Raw genomic sequence first — 19,896 nt, 5'->3', positions numbered from 1 at the left:
GCTTTCGCTCTGTGCAGGGCCCGGGAGTCAAGAAAATGAATCCTCAGCCGGCTAAGACTGCTCCCCCTGGGGCCTCACCAAGTACCCCCACACCCTGGCACTCCTGGAGGAATTCCAGCCCTGGCAGCTCTCGCAGCCTCTCTCTGGGAGGACAACGCAGGTCCTCCATGGACCTGGTCTGTGTTTATGGGGCCTAAGTGGTCCGACCTCCGACGACTGTCTGGGTGAAGTGTCGGCTGCTGCCTGAGGACACAGGGGGAGAGGCTCACAGGAAGCCTCCTTGTGTCCCCCAAGGCCAGCGGACAGACCCTGGCTTGCTTCTGGGAAGGGGAAAGCACAGTAGCCCCTGGAGCCCACGTCAACCCGACCTGCCCCCTGCTTCCCAGACACACAGGCAAACAGGCTGTGAGCTGATCCTCACCAGGGCACAGCGCATGCTTTTATAATTCGATTCACTAGGATTGAGAGCTTGTGTGTGTCGGGCACTGTGGATGACACGGAAAGCACTCACCCCCTGACATGTGATGGCCACATAGGGAAATACACAGACTGTCACACATGTTCACATGTACACATACACACAGAGAAACAAACACGCACAAACCCACACAGCCCATTTTCACAAAAACACTAACATGTCCTCAGGCAAAATAAACACTCTCCACCCGATATTTGGGAGCTACACACACAGATGAGCTCCTCCCAAATACATGTGCTCACCCATACAAACACAAAGACATCTCCCAGAAGCACACAAATCCACACTCACACTGGTGCCCCTGCCAGCAGCCAGTCCAGCCCAGCCACCTGCTGGGGCCAGGGCCCAGCCTTGCAGCGCAGCTTTTGGGCAGGGCTCAGCATCAGGCCACCGAGTCCTAGAGATACGGATGGCTCTAGCCCCAGGCAGTTAGGGATCCCACCTGTGCGTGGGCACGCTCTTTCCAGCGGCCTAGGTGGGATCGCTGGAGTTTCCCTATCGCTCACTGGCCAGTAGGGGGCGACATGCCTCTCCACCAGTATTATTTCATAAACCGAACCCCAGCGTAGACCCCACACTATTTGCTGCAACTCTTGCATTCCCCCTTGGAAAGCCAACCCCGAAAGCATTTATTTAAACAGGTAAACTATGCAGAAGTTCTGGAAATAAACCCGAATAGCTACTCGCCCATTACATAAATCAATACAAGCCAGTCTTTCAGGAGGTAACTTTTGCACAGGTGTAGCCAGGTGAACACAACCACTCCCCATCAGAGTCCACCAAAAAGAGTTCCTCTCTCTTTGCCCCTCTCTCCCTGCAGCAGCACAGAGACCGGGAGTTTTGCCCCGGCAACCGAAGGGACACAGCGACTGGAAGTTCAAGTTTCCTTCTCTGCTCCTGTGACCGTGTTCACCTTTCATTTGTCCTCAGGTCCCATTCCCACGAAAACCTTGAAGGTGACACAGAATGAAGAAGTTAGAACCCAGCACTTGGGGACAGCTGGCCAACTCAGCTGCTTGGGGCCATGAAAGCCAGGGGCTACTGAGAGCAGAGGGGAGTATGGGGGTGCCCCTACTTCCTCCTAAATTCCCCCCCACCTCACCCCCACCTGGCTCTGGTACCTGCCAGGACCCACACTAAGCAACCCTCACCAGGACTCGGCTCAAGCCAGGAACTTAGTGTCCCAACCCAAAGCACATCTCTGTAGGCGTGGGGGAGAGGGGTGTCCGCCCCGGGAGCAGGCAGTGATGGTGTGCCACACGTACAAAGGTTAAATGGAGCTGGTGAGATTACAGAGAGACATCAGGCTACTCAGTCTTCAATTTCCCCCAGTCCTTGTAGGAAACACCATTTGGGCAAAGCCCAGCTGAGTGGGGGCGCCGGAGTCTGGGGCAGGGAATTCAGCCTCGGTGACCCCGGCAGCATCCCTGTCTCGCTAGCGTGCTGCCGGGACCCAGAAGGGAGAGATCTGCGTTTCTGTGTTGAATGGCGAATGGAGAAGGGCCGAGAGGGACTTGGGCTTGAGACTAAGTGCCTCCGTTTTTCTTTTTTTTTTTTTTTTTGTGGTCCCCATCCCAGTGCCACGCCTTCTGTCCCCTGGACACTCAAAGCCGCCTAGGGACACTGGAAGGGGACGCCAACCAGGGCGCACCGGTGTGTGAGGTTGTACCGTGGTACGGCATGAGAGACCCTGTGTGGGCCGTAGGGTGAGAAAACGCTCTGGTGTGCGTAGATGGGAAGGTCCTTCGCCTTGGAAGTACAAGGTGAGCGGCTGAGCCAGTGCGCGCCCAGGGCACGCTGGGAGCCGGAAAAGTCGGGCCACGCCTGAGCGCTGCTCGAAAGCAGAGGCGCCTGGGGCTGGAGGAGGACCAGCCTTTCCTCTTGCGCAGCCAGAACGCAACCCGGCGCCAGTGGATCCTGATTCCTGGGGCCTCTGCTGACCCGGGCCATTGAGCGAGAAGGGAAGGAGGATCTCTGGGTCGCGGCTGCGGGGACGTGGCGTAACAGAGCTGCGTCTGGGTCTGAAAGACCCGGAGTCCTGGTGTCAGGGTTAAGGCCTCGCGTGCTGCTTCCCAGGATTCTCTTCCCGGAACTCCGCGCGTCCCTGTGCGGCTGGAGCTCAAAAATGACCCTCGGGGCTGCAGAGTGGAATCGGAGTGGAGAGGGTGAAATTGGGTGCCCTCCAAGGGGATGAATTTTTCCGTTGCACCACAATCTCAGCAGCAGGGCTTGCCCCCCCCCCCCACCCGCTTTCAGGTACCGCCGACCACGGGTATCCAGAGAGTCTCAGTAACACTGTGTGGACGCGCCCAAAGGCCTGCCTTTCGAGGGCATCAGGCGTCCGTACTTGCACCCTACTTTCATGGAGGGGTTCACAAACCTGAGGCTGGCACAGGGTAGGCATGCAGAGGTAGCCTTCTTTAGGACCCTAGCAGCCCCAGCCCCTGCCAGCACTGAATCAAGACCTACTCTGGACCCAGGCCTTCTAGAGTGCCAAGCGCACTCTCTCTCACAGAGCAGCGGTACCAGCGCGGACTCTGGCGAGCTGCTGGGAAGAATCCCGCGGCTCCGCTTGCCCCCAGCGGCCGCAACCTCCTCAGTCCCTACGGCGCACTGGGTGCCAGGCTCAGCGCTGCCCGCCCTCTAGGGTGAATAGCCTGAGTTGTTCCCGGTATCGTGAAGCTCTGGGGCCTAGGGGCAGGAGAGCTGGGGGCAGGCGCCCTGGACAACCCCCTTCCTGGGGCCCTTTGAGTCAGAAGCCTGAGATCCAGAACGCTTTAGAAGGGCGGAAGGAGACTGAGCCATAGCAACTGCCCCTGATGGCCACCCTGACTCAGGGAATTCTGCCTCTGCGCTCCACGGCACCCAGTCCCAACGGCCGGCGCCCAGAATTCTGCAGAACCACAGTGGAGCGCGCTGCCTCAGTTGCCCCGACTTGAGTCGCCTGAGATCCCATAAAGAGAAGGAAGGGTCAGACGGGAAGGCAAGAGCAGCAGCGGGAGCGGACCTCGCCCCGGGACCTGGGTTCCCCTCCTACTGGGCTTTTCCAAGGACCCGTGCTGGTCTGCCCAGCGTTCTCACTCGCTCAAAAGCTCGTTGCTGCTAGAATTATCTGGGTAAATTGATAACCTTGGGGCCGAGAGACGCAGCTCGATGCTGACCTCTTGCTCCCCAGAGTAACAGGTCATAACTGCCGTTTCTTGAACGCTTACTACGCGTCGGGCACTTTACACAACTGGTGTCTGTTTAATTCTCACAGCGACCACACAAAGAAGCTATTCTTACTGGTAGATGAAACTGAGACGCCACGTTCATTTCATTCGGGAGCTGGCCCAGAGTCACGCCATTGCAGCAGCAGCAGCAGCAGCAGCAGGACAGGCATTTGAACCTGGGCTCTGCAAGCCTGCGGCGCACGTTCTTCCCCGACTCTCGCTGCTTGGGAGCGCAGAGCCGGGACTGGCGGGCTGCCTGGTCCCGGGTGGCAGGAGCAGGCGCAAATGACTCCCTCGAGGGACACAGGCAGCTCACGGTGGCGCCAGTTCGCCGAAGGACTGGGTGGCACCAGCAGAGCTCCCCGCCTCAGTAGCCCGCTTAAGTCGGGTGAGACAGGTGATCTCCTGATGGGCTGGGGTCACTCCCCAGTCTCCTCACTCGCCCTCTGCTAGGATGACAGGATGCACCCTCGGGCACTGCAGTGCCCGGGGTTGCGACCAGTGCCAGGTACTCTGGGGTAAAGAGGAAGCCTTGGCACCCCGGGGTCAGCCGGCTGCTGTCTCCCTCCTCCACCTCCTCCTGCTATTCTGGCCCTGTCTTGGCCATCCTGCTCGGGAAGATGAGGCTGTTGCCAGGACTCCAAGAGCTGAGATGAGTACTTAGTGGGAGGCTCTCTCCTTTGTGTGTGCTCTCTGTCCACCTCCCCCATTAACCCTGTGCTGGCCAGTCAGGGGCATGGGGGGAGGCGGGCAATATGTGAAAGCGCCATTCCATGAACAAGGTTTGTGGCTGGGGATGGAGGAGCTGGGAAGGCAGGGAGGACTGAGACCTTGCTCTTCAAGGACCAGAACAAACTGGGCTCACCTCGGCCCCCACTTCCTCCACACCCCAGGTAGGCCCCAATAGAAGCCCATCTGTTTACCTGCCCACGGAGATGGTGGTGGTATAAGAACTTCGATTTCACCTGAGCTAGGTGATTCTGCCAGTTTCAAGATGAGGTATGTGAAATGCCCTCTTGTCCTGAGGCAGAGCCATTGGTGACCCCAGTGAGCTGTTCTGAGGCACCTGGACTCACAAGGGAGGTCACTGGTCCAAGCGCAAGGACAAGAGAGTGGGTGGGCAGACACTGAAGGGAGCTGAGTCGAGGGGGCTGACCGGGAAGTGGGAGTCACTCCGCCCTTCTCCTCCCTTCTGCTCCCAGCCCCATGAGGGAGGGGGCAGGGGGCCAGAGGGAATTAGAAACAGGAAAGGTGAGGCTGGATAATTTCTAAAAGCAAAATAATGAACTAAGTCACTCCTAGCATTTATGTGGTGCTCTGCAGAGTGCAGTGGCCTCACAAACCTATCATTTAATAGTCACTGTTAGGGCAGGCAAGAAAGTAACCGGTGCCCCATTTGACAGATGTGGGTGTGAGGCTCTGGATGTTGTTGGATGCGACTTTCCTGGGGTCTCAGAATTCATGGAAGCTGTTTCCTCTACACTCTACTGTTGAAGTGACTTGGTGAGCTTGGGGGAAATAACAGATGCCAAATCAGCCCCAAGAGGAAAGACGGTTCCCCTGAAGTTGGGGGGAGGTGCGGAGAGATGGCAGCCATCACGGAGACCTAGCTGCTGCTACAGAGGTTTAAAGGTGCCTCAAAACCAGAACAGCCTACCTCTGAAATCATCAGTAAAAGGAATGCCTGAAACAGGCCCCTCTGCCGACCGGCCACTTCCATGCGAAGGAAATCAGGGGAAGTGGACAGAGCTGAGAACCAGAACTTTGCTTTTTTATTGGGCTTGGAATCTGTCCATTAAGGTCCCAGCAAATGAGTTGGAAGATAGAAGTTTCCTCAGAAGGTGAATAAGAATTTTGTGGTGGTCCCCAAAGGGTTATAGGGCTTTTTCTTTAATTTTTATTTATTGATTTGAGAGAGATGGAGAGTAACATTGATTTTGTTGTTCCACTAATTTATGCATTCATTGGTTGATTTTTAAAAAGATTTTATTTATTTATTTTTAGAAAGAGAGGAAGGGAAGGAGAAAGAGGGGGAGAGGAACATCAATGTGTGGTTGCCTCTCGCACACCCCCTACTGGGGACCTGGCCCACAACCCAGACATGTGCCCTGACTAGGAATTAAACCAACGACCCTTCAGTTTGCAGCCCACACCCAATCCACTCAGCTACACTGGCTCATTGGTTGATTTGTGTACGTGCTCTGACCAGGGATCAAACCCGAAACCTTGGTTGATGGGGGTGATGCTCTAACCAACTGAGCTACCCAGCCAGGGCCAAGACTGGAAGTTTTTCAATTGGAGAATATGGAAAGAAATTTAAGACTTCTGTTTTCTCTGAAAGACTAGACCCTGGTGTCAGTTCGCAGATGTAAATAAAAAAGACAAAACTCACTTTCTCATTTACTTATTTTCTGAAGGAATAGGCTAAGCGGTCACCCTGAAGGCAAAGAATATCAAATAGGAAGAAATGGGGAGCAGGGTTAGGGGCAAGGTACGAGTAAAGACAAGACTTTAGAGAAAAGATTGAAAGTCCAGAATGGCTGGAGCCAAGACCCAGTCTCAGCGCGTAGGCAGGTCAGTGGGCAGCGCCACCCTCCCTGGAACCAGGAACCAGAAGGGGCCCGGGACCCACAAACAGGTAGTGCCACCTCACCCACAGGCAGCTGGGGTGAGTTGGGCACCAAACTGGAAACCAGGAAAGGATGAAAATCCCACCATACCTGGTAACTGTGTCAACAAAAGTCTGCCTCAGCACGGGCCAGCTTCTAACCCAGAAGCAGCTGACGCAAAGGTCAGGAAATGAGACTGTATTAAACAGGGCTGAAACAAGTAAGTTCCAAAATAAGAGCCTATTTCCCACCCACATAACAGTTCCAAAGGGGTGCTTCTGGGCAGCAGGTGGCTTCCTGCAGGGTGATTCTAGGACCCAGGCTCCATCATCAGGCGGCCCCACCCTTACCTAGTACCTTAGAGTCCTTTTCGGTCAGTTGCTGGATAGGTAAGGAGCACAGAGCAGGTTTGGAAGGGGCTCAGATCACTTCATCACTTCCACTCACCCACTGGATGGAGCTTAGCCACATGACCAACTCATCTGCAAGGGAAACTAGGAAGCAGAGCTACCAGTGTCACCAGAAAGAAATCCCAGGGAAGGGATTTACTGAGCTTCAGAGAAAGATTAGTCAGTCCTCTGTGATTTACAACAGAGAGATCTGTGTTCTGCAGATGTTTTTTTTTCTATGCACCTGTCTTTCTTATTGTTGTTTTTACTATTATGGGCTGCAGCTTTGTTTTTGTTTGTTGCTCAATGTTCTGTGGAGAGGAATACATATGGAGATGCCACTCCTACGTTATAGATTAAAAATCACCTTGCTTCTCTGGCCCTCAGTTTCCTCATCTAATGCATAGTGTATTAATTAAGGTCAGGTTCGGCTGGAAGGGATGAAGAAAAACATGGAAGCGTGGATTTAGTGTAATAAAAAAGTATTTCTTTCACACACTAAAGTCTAGGCAGGCAATCCAGGATTGGTGCGAAGTTAAGTTCCTCCTCCTTTGTTGCTCCTCTGTGCTCAACCTCGATCTCATGGCCCCAGGTGATGGCGGGATAGAAGAAGAAGTCTCTGTTTTGCAAAGAAATGTTTTATGAAACCATGACTCTCCTACCGGGGTGTAAAAAGGCAATGGGCCTCAGTGTGCTCATCCTCCTGAGCTACCACTTAGCATTCACTACTCTTCAGTATGAACCACCACACAATTTTTTTTCGTTGGAGAAAATTACGGTCCAGAGAGCTGTGGGAAGGGCAGTGTCCCTTCATCTTCTATGGCGGTGTGATCACTGACAGCTGCATCTCGAAGCTAAGCTGAGAAAGACTTAGGACTTCAAGGGAAGGAGGTGGGGTAAAGAGTTGGAGGGGTCCATGGTGCTGGGGAGGGAAACAAATAAAAGATCAGAGAGGAGAAATAGCCCCTCTAAGGTGAACAATAAGCTGTTGCATCTAGTCTCTACTACAACCAAAACAGAGGCACAACACCAGGTGAGCCTCTCCGGGTTCTGGAAGCAACATATTCTTCTTTTGGGTGTGTTACTCTAGTCCAGCAAGTGACCTGAAAAGCTGCTAGTTTTGAGTGAGGCCTAGAGCAAAGGAATGCTTTCCAACAGGTCTAGACTGCTGTGTCTAGACAGTGGCCATCGAGCCGGCAGATCCAATGGTGGTTGAAGTGTCAGCAGTGGGCAGGGATTCTGTTTGGAAATTCTGGCAAGCCCCTGTAGGTGAATCACAGCTCAGGCCCTTAGGATTTTGGAGCAAAGCCCTGCCATCCTCTGCAGGTAGCTACTCTCCTTTTAAGAAATAGCTCTTGGTTTGCTACTGGGCCTTAGAAGAGACTGAACACTTAACCATGGGTCGTCACGTTGCTTTGTGACCTGAGCTGGTGGGTGTTATCTGACCCACTGAGCCATAAAACTGGGTGTGTACAGCAGTATTCCATTGTCACGTGGAAGTTGTGTACACGTGATCAGGCCCAGTAGGCCCTGACAGCACAAGTGAGTTACAGGAAGAAGTGGCCCAGATGCCCACAGGCCCCACTGCTGCTGTACTGCCTTCTCTCTCCCAGCTGGCACGTATGGCCTCATGGGGAGCTCCCTATGTCCAGGTGACAGGGGAAGAGAAGACTTGGGCCCAGTTTACATGATATGCAGGCACCACCTGAAAATGGACAGCTGCAACACTAAGGCCCTTTTCTGGGACATCCCTGAAGGATAGCAGTGAGGGGAAATCCCCTCTGTGTGTAGAGTATCAAGCAATGCACCTAGTTCTCCACTTTGCCTGGAAGGAGAAATGGCCAGGCACGCAGTTACATACCAATTCATGGGCTATGGATAATGGTTTGGCTGATGACCAGGGACTTGGAAGAACATTATTGGAGAATTGGTGACAAGGAAATTTGGGGGAGTGGTGTGTGGATAGGCTTTTCTGAATGGGCAAAAATACAGGAAGGTACTTGTGCCATATGTGAATGCTCTCCAAAGGGTGACCTCAGCAGAGGAGGATTTGAGTAATCAAGTGGCTAGAATGACCCATTTTTTGCATACCAGTCAGCCTCTTTCTCCAGCTACCCCGGTCTTTGCCCAATGACAATGGGCTTATGAACAAAGTGGCCATGGTGGCAGGGGCGGAGGCTATGCACGGGCTCAGGAACATGGACTTCCACTCACCAAAGCCAACCTTGCTACAGCCACCCCTGAGTGCCCAGCCAGACACCAACACTGAGTCGCTCATCTGACACCATTTGCCCAGGTTATCCACCAGCCAGCTGGTAGCAGGTTGATTACCCTGGAACAAACACGGCCTATCATAGAAGGGGCAGTGTTTATTCTTACTGGGATAGACACTCTATATGCAGATTTGCCTTCTCTGCACACAATGCTTCTGTCAAAACTACTATCTGTGAACTTACAGAATGCTTTATCCATCGTCATGCATTCCACATGGCATTGCTTCTGGCCAAGAAACTCACCCCACAGCAAAAGAAGTACAGCAATGAGCCCACACTCATGGAACTCAATGGCCTTATTTGCTTCCCACCATCCTGAGGCTTGAAATGAAGGTAGAATGGCTTTCTCCTAAGCCAGGATTCATGGGTCCAGGAATCAAGGGGTAGAAAGGGAAGTGGCACCACTCACTATCACCCCTAGTGACCCACTGGCAACAGTTTCACTTCCTATTCCTGCAACCTCATGCTCTGCTGGCTCAGGGGTTTAGTTTCAGAGGGATAAGTGCTCCCACCGAGAGACACAAGAATGACTCCACTAAACTGGAAGTTAAGACTGCCATCTGCCCACCGTGGGCTTCTCATGCCCCTGCATCAACAGGCAGAGAAGGAAGCCACTGTGCTGGCTGCGGTGATGCGCCCTGAGTGCTAAGGGGAAATCGGACTGCTGCTCCACAGTGGGGTAAGGAAGAGTCTGTCTGGGATATAGGAGATCCTGTAAGCCATTCCTTATTATTGCCACGCCCTGAGATAACGTGAGTGGAAAACTGCAATAACCCAACCCAGGCAAGACTGTAATGGCCCGGACCATGCAGGAATCACCCCACCAGGTAAAGAACAATGACTGGCTGAGGTGCTGTGGAAGGCAAAGGGACTCCAGTACAGGCAGTGGAAGGAGATGGTTACAGATGCCAGCTGCAATTATGTGACCAGTGACAGAAATGAGAACTCTTAATTGTCATGAGTATTTCATCTTTATTTTGTTATGAATAGTTATGTGTATTAAGCAAATATCTTTGGGTTTTTTCCTTCCTATTCCTGTATCAAGTGATATTGGATGTATTGACTTTATATCATACTATTAAGTATTGTCGATTTTACATCATAGTATTTAAATCATTGAATATCAAGGAGAAGAGTAAACGTCACTCAAGGACTTGACCTCCTGTTCTGGTGGAAAGGGTTGGGGCCTTTTCTGTGGTACGCTAGATAGTCATGTCTGGAATGATGACTCTTATTGTCTTTATTTATAGATTAAATATGGCTTAAGAAGACGCATATGCCAAGTGGACAGGGGGTGGACTTTTTTATTTTATGTGCCCACTTGACTGGGCTGCAGAGTGCCCAGATGTCTTAGATTAAGCATTATTTCTGGGTGTGTCTGTGTGCATATTCCTGGAGATCAGCATTTGAATCGGTTGACTGAATGAAGCAGATTGCCCTCCCCAGTGTGGGTGAGCATTATTCAATCCACTCAGGGCCTGAATAGGACAAAAAGGCAGATGAAGAGAGAAGGCTCTCTCTCACTCTAACTCACCGCATGAGCTGGGACGTCGGTCTTCTCCCGCCTTTGTATGGAGACTCACCACCAGCACTCCCGACCTGCAGGCTTGGATGGGAACTGCTCCCCTGGCTTTGCCGAGTCTTTGGCTTGGAAGTGGCAGACTGCGGGACTTTTCAGCCTCCGTAATCGTGAGTCAATTCCTTTTAGTAACTCTACTGGTTATAAGGCCTCGCTGTGGCTCTGTTTCTCTGGAGAACCCTGACTCATACAGCTCCTGGTGCCCTTCTAAGGTGAGCCCAGTAGAGACTAATCAGGTGAGCCAAAGAAAAAAAAATCGAGGAATTATTTTCCGCACTCCTTAGTACTTTGTGTGTGTGTGTGTGTTTGATAGGCTATCGGTATCATTTTCTTCCTGGTAATGGACTGCACCTTCCCGCCTCAGCACAGACTGCTTTTGGTCTCCTTTCTTCAGTCTTTTATCTTTTTTTTTTGTTAAAGATTTTATTTATTTACTTTTTAGAGAAAGGGGAAGAGAGAAAGAGAGAGAGAGAGAGAGAGCAATGTGTGAGAGATACATCCATCCATCTGTTGCCTCTCGCATGCCCCCAGCTGGGAAAACTGGCCCACAACCCAGGCATGTGCTCTGACTGGGAATCCAGCCTGTGACCTTTTGGTTTGTAGGCCAGCGCTCAGTCCACAGAGCCATACCAGCCAGGGCTCCACATCTTTCTTAATAATAGAGCCAGCAATGAATAACTAGATGGATGTCTTCCCAGAACAAAGACTACATTTCCCAGTCTTACTTGCAGCTAGATGTACTACGTAACTCAGTTTTGGTCAATGACTATAAGTTTTGTATAGAAGTTTCTGGAAGTGTTTTTTAAGGAAAAGATCCATTTCCCTTCCTCCTTCCAGCTTACAGAAATACAGAGGTGACTGTTGGAGCCAGCACAGCCATTTTGGCCCACGGGGCCGCCTGCCGGAGCTGGTGGAGCAGCCAGGCAGAAGGAGCCCGGATCTGATGACTTCCCACTCCAGACTTCACTTATGTAAATGAAAAATAAACCCCTATTTTATTTAAGCTATTTATTAATCCCTTAGGTTTTCTGGCATGTGCAATTGTATCTAACTCTTACTTTAAAAAACCCCAAAACACCACCGTTCCAAATACAAAGACTATAATCTTGCTTCCTGAAATCCTATGGCCCTTGTCGATGTATAATTTGCATTTATTCTCTCAGTATCTCTCTGGGGTGTATATTAAGTCTGACTATTCCTATTTCACTGAGGTACAGAGAACTTAGGTAACTCAGTTCAAAGTGCTGCTAAGGCAATGAAGTGGGTCAGCTGGGAAGTTGTAACCCCTGGTCCCCCAGGGCATGCTGTCGCCACCAGAGGCAACTATGAAAAGGTAAGTTACAGCAGAGTCCGGGCACCTGAATGAAGAAAGTGCTCAACCTCCTCAGATCACTGGAAAATTTGTCTAGGCTCAGGAGGGTACCAGAGATGTTCCCACCTTCAGTTCAGGCTTTTCTCAGGCCAGCATTCTCGGGAAGAGTCCAGAAGCAGGAGGAGAGATCTAAAATCCACAGCTGTTCCTTCACAGCTATGGGAGCTGATGAGCTATTAAAGGTCAAAGATAGTTGACTTTATCCCCTTTCTAGCCTGGAGGATCAGAACTATTTTACCTCGTTTTTATAAATGACCTGGTGGATCCTGGTGAAATCTTTATATCTGAAGGTGACACTGTGCTCCTCTGTGGAGTGAAGAGCAAAAAGGATGAGAACGAATTCAGGAAGAACTCATAAACGGACACTAGTTGGCAGATAAGGGGCAGGTAAACTGAGACAAGTGAATAACAGACTACAGGTGAATAATAACCTAAATTTGTGCACTTGGAAAGGAGAACCAAAATCTTTAAAAATATATTTAATATAATATGTGCATATAGTACATGCTCAAAAATTGCTTGCTAATTGCAGGCACAGGAATTACTGTTAACAACTTGCCCCAAAACATTAACCAGTGAGCTGGTGCAGTCAAGAAGTTCAATGCAGTTCAGATACACAACACTAATCTAGAGTCTGTGATGTGCCAGACATCATACCCAGGATCAGTTTGCACGTAACAGTGTGCAAGCTGTGGGTCCTGCCTTCACAGGGTGTGTGGTCTAGCTCCAAGTGTCACCAGGAAAGTGGTTGGAAACAGTCTCCTTCCCTGCTTTCTGGGACATTGTGTACACAACTGATCACTGCATCCAGAAGTCACACCAGATCTGCAGAAGGTCCAAAGAAAAAGTAGAGCAAGAGAGCAAGTGCCTGCCACCATGCACTGATTCAGAGGTAAGGGTTTCACACTTACCACAGGATTCTCTGTCCCCTCTGTGAAGCCCTGGCTGATTCAAACTACCTTTTCTAAAATTTATTTTTTCTTTCCGAAATGCATGAAAACAAAGACCTGACTTATTTTGTGTCTTTAATATTTAGTATAGCCCTGGCTGGTGTAGCTCAGTGGATTGAGCATCAGCTTGGAAACTGAAAGATCCCAGGTTCTATTCCCAGTCCAGGCACATGCCTGAGTTGTGGGCCAGGTCCCCAGTTGGGGGCTTGTGAGAGGCAACCACTTGATGTTTCTCTCCATCTTTCTCCCTCCCTTCCCCTTTCTCTAAAAATAAAATAAAATCTTTAAAAATATGTAGTATAATATGTGCATATAGTGCATGCTCAATAATTGCTTGTAAATTAATGGAAAGACGGGGATACATTTCATTGGTCTCCAAACTTTTTTATTCATATGATGCATCAGAAAAACTTTTGAGCATGCTCCATATGTGTATTTTAAAGACATTGTATACAATTCCCACCAAGATGGAGGCGTAGGTAGATACATTTTGCCTCCTCACACAGCCAAAAGAAGGACAACAACAAATTTAAAAGCAAAAAACCCTCCAGAGCTGCCAGAAAATTGAACTTTATGGAAGTCTGACATCCAAGGAGTTAAAGAACACACATTCATGCAGACCAGTAGGAGGGGTGGAGTCGGGCAGCCAGGGTGGAGAGGATGCACGATAAAATGGCGGCTGGAGGACCGGAACGAGCAAAGTGGCAGCTGGCAGAGCAGGCAGTCCCACATTTGTGTGCATATAAACCGGGAGGAACAACTGGGGAGTGAGACATACTAAGCAACCCAGGGCTCCAGTGTGGGAAATAAAGCCTCAAAACTCTGATTGAAAAAACCTGTGGGGGTTGAAACCCCCAGTCTCACAGGAGAGTTTGTTGGAGAGACTCAAGGGTCCTAGAATGTACACAAACCCACCCACCTGGGAATCAGCACTAGAAGGTCCCAATTTACTTGTGGGCAGCAAGGGAAGTGACTGAAAGTTGATGGAGGGCTAACAAGCAGAATTATTCTCTCTTGGATCCCTCTCCCACATATAGCATCACAACACATTCACATAGGTTACCCTGCCCTGGTGAATACCCAAGCCTCCACCCCTCACACATAACAGGTGTATCAAGACAAAAACAAATATGGCCCTAATGAAAGAATAGATCAAAGCACCAGAAAAAATACAACTAAGGGACAAAGAGATAGACAACCTATCAGATGCAGAGTCTGAAACACTGGTAATCAGCATGTTCACAGAAATGGTTGAGTATGGTCACAAAATAGAGGAAAAAGCGAAGGTTATGAAAAGTGAAATAAAGCAAAATGTACAGGTAAGCAACAGTGACAGGAAGGAAACCAGGACTCTAATAAACAGTTTGGAGCAGAAGAAAGAAATAAACTTTTGACCAGAACAGAATGAAGAACACGAAATTTTAAAAATGAGGAGAAGCTTAGGAACCTCTGGGACAACTTCAAACGTTACAACATCTGAATCATAGGGGTGCCAGAAGGAGAAGAGGAAGAGCAAGGAATTGAAAACTTATTTGAAAACATAATGGAGGAGAACTTCCCTAATCTGGCAAAGGAAATAGACTTCCAGGAAGTCCAGGAAGCTCAGAGAGTCCCAAAGAAGTTGGACCCAAGGAAGCACACACCAAGGTACATCATAATTATATTACCCAAGATAAAGATAGGGAGAGAATCTTAACAGCAGCAAGAGAAAAGGAGACAGTTACCTACAAATGAGTTCCCATAAGACTATCAGCTTTCTCAAAAGAAACCTTACAGGCAAGCAGGGGCTGGAAAGAAATATTTGAACTCATGAAAGACAAGGACCTACATCCAATATTACTCTATCCAGCAAAGCTCTCATTTAGAATGGAAGGGCAGATAAAGTGCTTTCCAGATAAGGTCAAGTTAAAGGAATTCATCATCACCAAGCCCTTATTATAGAAAATGTTAAAGGGACTTATCTAAGAAAAAGAAGATAAAAAATATGAACAGTAAAATGACAACAAACTCACAGCTATCAACAACTGAACCTAAAAAACAAAAACGAACTAAGCAAACAACTAAAACAGGAACAGATTTACAGAAATAGATATCACATAGAGGGTTATTAGTGGGAAGGGGGGAAGAATGGGGGAAAAGGTACAAGAAATAAGAAGCATCAATGGTAGATACAAAATAGGAAGGAGGAGGTTAAGAATCACATCGGAGCCCTGGCTGGTGTAGCTCAGTGGATGGAGGGCAGTCCTGCAAACCAAAGGGTCACTGGTTCAATTCCCAGTCAGGGCACATGCATAGGTTGCAGGCCAGGTCCCCAGTTGGGGGCATGTGAGAGCAACCACACATTGATGTTCCTCTCCCTCTCTTTCTCCTTCCCTTCCCCTCTCTCTAAACATAAATAAATAAAATCTTAAAAAAAAAAAGAAGAATCATATGGGAAATGAAGAAGCCAAAGAACTTATGTATATGACCCATGGACATATACTAAGGTGGGGGAATGATGGTGGAGGGGGTACAGGGTGGAAGGGAATAAAGAGAAGAAAAAATGGGACAACTGTAATAGCATAATCAGTAAAATACATTGAAAAATAAAAGTTAATATAAATAAAATTGACTATACAACATAAAAAATAAAGACATTGTATATTATGTTATATACATTTTAAAATATAAAAATAAATTTGAATAAGGTATAAAATTAGCTATAACATTTTTAATATCTTATTTTTTTAATTTAATTTATTTACTTCTAAGGAGAAGGGAAGGGAGACAGAAAAAGATCAATGTGTGGTTGCCTCTAGCACTCCGCCTACTGGAGACCTAGCCCACAGCCCAGGCATGTGACTTGACTGGGAATTGAACCAGTAACCCTGTGGTTCACAGGCCGGCACTCAATCTACTGAGTCACACCAGGCAGGGCCGATACCTTATTTTTAATAAGACATCAATAACAATAGTAGATACAAATCCATATTTCAACTACCCTTGACAATTTTTATTGTTTTTTAATCTCACCTTATCTAATATGATTAATATATCATTATTTTTTACCTTACAATGTGGGAGATGAAGTGTTACCAGGAGCTGAACAAGTGCCTGCTTTCCCATTAAAAAAATATTTTAATAGACTATTTTGAAGAGCAGTTTTAGGTTTATAATAAAACTGCAAAATTTACCTCCCCTCCCCTAGAACCTGGGTGGGCCAGGTTCTCAACTACTTTGACAAATAGGAAACAGTGGGAGGGGCACATACGACTTCCAAGGTTAGGTCATGAAAGGCCATGCAGCTTCCTCCTTGATCACTGGAACACTCGCTTCTGGAGCTCCGGGCCGTCCCGTAAGAAGCCCCATTTCCCTGAGGCCTGCGTGCGGGAGAGTCCCCATGGAGGAGCTCCGGTTGACAGGCCCAGCCCAGCCTTCCAGCATCCATGACAAGGAGCCAGACATGTAAGAGGAGCTGCCCTGGACTCTTCAGACCAGCTAGCTCATCAGCCAACTAAATGCCACCACATGGCCTCTGTCGATGCCACATAGAACAGAATAATCAGCCAGGCAAGCGTTCCCTGAATTCCTGACACATAGAACCATGAGATGTGAGAACATGGTTGCTGTTTTAAATTGCTAAATTTGGGGGGTAGTTGTTATGCAGCAGAACGTAACTAGACAGTAGGGAAAGTGTTTCTCAAAATCAGAGCTACCGAAGAGTGGCACAGACTGTCTCGTGGGCAGTTTTCGGTCAGGGCTGGACAAACAGCCAAGGGTGCCTGGGAGGCAGCTGTGCTGTCATGAGACCGCTGCTTGAAGCCAGGCCGTACTAGCAACTGTGAGCCCTTGGGCGAGTCACGTCACCTGCGTGCCTTCCAAGCTTGTAGTGAGCACTAAAAGTTGTGAATACTGTCTGCGAACTGGAAGGGACTCCGTCTCCCTCTGGTTGTCACACTGCGAGAGGCATTCCTACACCAGGCGAGCAGCTAAATTAGGTGATTTGACTCTGAAATTCTGTATGAAGAGAGGTGATCCTGCTCCTTGTAGCATAACCATGTGCAAAAGTGTATGCTCCCATGTATGACTTACCGGTTAGGATTTCATCTTTCCAAAGACTGTGCAGAGTTAAATCCTGAAGCGTGTTCTCCTTGCTGCTTCCCTTAGCCCCTGAGATATGTGTATCAGCCAGGCAAGCGATCTCATTACTAGGTTCCAAATACAAGTAGCTTTTAGCTCTGGGTAGCAGATCTTCTATGAGGAGGCTGAAGGTGTTTGGGAAAAGCCCCAGACTTTTAGGGTGATAGCACAATTGTGGCTTGCCCAAATTCTTTCTCAGTGATCCAGGTCTAGAAGGACAATCACTAAGTATTTCTGACAAGTTTATGATGCTCAGATAAAGAGTCAGAAAAATTGATGGTACTGGAAAGAGAGTGGAATGGAGAAGGTTAGTTGGAGTTAAGTTTGCTAGGGGATATCAAGCCCTAAGTACTGAGAAGGGGAGTCCCCGGTGGTGGCTCGCAAGCCAGGTTTGCAAACGCTGAACTGCCTGGTGCGGAAGGTAAAGTTATGCTGCCACCTGCTGGAAAGATGTAAGTTCGATTTTTCTCCACTTACAGATTCTGTTTTTCTTTTCACACTCAGTCCTGAAGCTCAACCCTCTGACATCCAATAACGGCCAAGGATCCTCCTTCCAACCAGGTGAGAGATCACTGTCCAGCCTACCGATATGCCTTCAGCTTTCCAAAGCTTGTGCTTTGGGCTCAGTGAATCGGCATGTTATAAACTTCGCAGTGTTTCCCAAAGGAAACCGGGACAGGACGAACGTGCTCGAGCCCCTTAAAAAGCGCCAGAGGAGAGATGAGGTCTCCTGCGGCGGCCCTAGCTGCGAATCGAATCGGCGGCAGCCCTCTCCGCCAGCCCGCCACGGGGCGGGGCCCCCAGCCAGAGCCTTCAGGGAGGACGCTGCTAGCTCCGAGGGAAGGAGCACGGGCTGGTGGAGAGGGGGCGCCCACACCAGCACTGATAAATGCGCAAGTGCCCGGTTCTGCGTGCACCGGCCGAAAAGGCTCCGTAATGGCCCAGTGATCGTGGAAGGCTGATGATGCCTTGAAAATGGCTCCCTCCTCCCGGAACCACTAGCAAGCTATTAAGCGTGTCTAATTATTTCCTAGTGCTAACCACGGTAGTAATAAGCCAGACAAGTTTTCTCACTTTTACGGAGATAACTAGAAGCCCTGTTATTTTTTATGTACATAAAAGAGTGAAACCTTAGTGGCTGTCCCTGCGGCTGTATTTTATCTTCCCTTGCTGCTTTGTAGCACTTCCCTGAGCTTTAACGAGAATCGTGGGTGTTTGGACTTCACACCACCAGCCTGCCCCCGGTGGAGGGCGAGTCTGAGGGAGGCAGAGAGAGGAAATGGAGGGTCACCATCATTCTGTCGGACTTTGGGGTAAGGAGTCGTCTTTGCCACGCATTCTGCCCCGAGACTCGAAGACAGCGGTTCCTCCAGCTGGAGTCACCTGGGGGTTTGTTCTCACGCAGACCGCAGATCGCGCGGTCCCACTCCGGAGTTTTTGATTCAATGAATGGGGATGGGGGTTACATTTCTAATAGATCCCCAGGTTAAAAAAATGAAACAAACAAACAAACAAAACACTGCTTCAAAACAAGTGTTTCTAACTTGGAGTGCCTCCCTGCTAAGGGATTAATGGATGGAACTCAAAAGGGTCCTTGACTTTGGGGGAAAATACTGACGTCTCTATCTTCACTAACTCCTAACTGACATTTAGCTTCTTCTGAAATTATGACAGGAGGCAATCAACTGCAGTAGTATTAGCAGTGATCGCGGGCCTTTTCAAATCCCACCGCAGCTGTAGCTGGTGTCTGCAAATATCATCTGCGCATCACTGCTTCAAAGCGCCAATGGTTATTAGTCCTACCTGTAGATCTTATTATTTAATCCATTAATGAAGAAGTACAGATATTACTATATCACTACTTTTAAAAATATTTTGATAACTGTATTTCAAAATGACTGGTTTCCTTTGAGGTCCTCTGTATTTTCTTTTATGCATTTTAAAAATGTATTCAGGCTACCCAGGAAGGAGGAGGAAGAGAGGCGGGGCTCAGAACACAAAAAACAGTAAAATCCATGTTCTTAGGCTGTGTAATTAACCCGCAAGAAGAACTCAGAGCTTCCTTCACAGGGAACATTTGAAAGGCGTGATAGTAGTACTTGGACTGGCAGGGAGGGGGCAACCAGGGAGGTGGCCTGGAGACAGGGAGCAGGCCAGGTGCGGTCACCCTGGTTCTGAATGGAGAGCTGGAAAAGTCCAGTCCAGACCGCACTGCTCAGGTGATGGTTAGATCAGACCTCCAAAAACACCACCAGCTCACTTCTGGAGGAGCAGTGATAACAGTAGCAATAATGCAAACATTTATAACACTGTTAACTTCTATCATTATCATTATTACAGCGTACAATAAAGCCATAAGCTTTATTAAGGACGTATGTGTGCAATACACTTTCTTTGGGTTATATGATGGTGGCATATGAGGAGGAACCCCAAAACACTGGAGTTTATTTATTAAAAAGTTTGTATTTAGCCCTGGCTGGTGTGGCTCAGTGGATTGAGCGCCAGCCTGTGAACCTACAGATCGCGGGTTTGATTCCCAGTCAGTGCACATGCCTGGGTTTTAGCCAGGTTCCCAGATGGGAGAGAGTGAGACTCAACCAATCCATGTGTCTCTCGCACACGGATGTTTCTCTCTCTCTTTCTTCCTCCCTTCCCCCTCTCTAAAAAATAGTAAATAAATAAAATCTTTAAAAAATAATGATTAAAATGTTGGTATTTTTTCTTACCTGTTTTAATTTTAGTCACCTTCAAAGTACTCTCCATTTGATGCAAGACACCTATGTTTTTTCCACAGCTCCAAACAGTTTTTGGACTCATTGATTTTGATGGCTTTTAGTACTTCTGTTTTTGTTTGTTTGTTTGTTTGTTTGTTTGTTTCACCTCTTCCACATAGGCAAAACGTTTCCCTCTGAGGA

At 48.7% G+C, this 19,896-nt stretch overlaps 1 long non-coding RNA gene across 1 annotated transcript; it reads left to right on the top strand.

Annotated features, from left to right (window-relative positions):
- The first annotated feature begins 5,917 nt into the window (after positions 1-5,917).
- LOC118501079 lies at positions 5,918-19,050 on the top strand. The gene is made up of 3 exons (XR_004903653.1): positions 5,918-9,010; positions 12,574-12,578; positions 19,040-19,050. It is a non-coding gene; the product is annotated as an uncharacterized LOC118501079 (long non-coding RNA).
- Positions 19,051-19,896: the final 846 nt, after the last annotated feature.

The sequence above is a fragment of the Phyllostomus discolor genome, chromosome 6 (genome assembly GCF_004126475.2).
Source record: "Phyllostomus discolor isolate MPI-MPIP mPhyDis1 chromosome 6, mPhyDis1.pri.v3, whole genome shotgun sequence".
Lineage (NCBI taxonomy): Eukaryota > Metazoa > Chordata > Mammalia > Chiroptera > Phyllostomidae > Phyllostomus > Phyllostomus discolor.
Note: the sequence above shows the minus strand (reverse complement) of the source record. Positions and strands in the feature narration are given on the sequence as shown.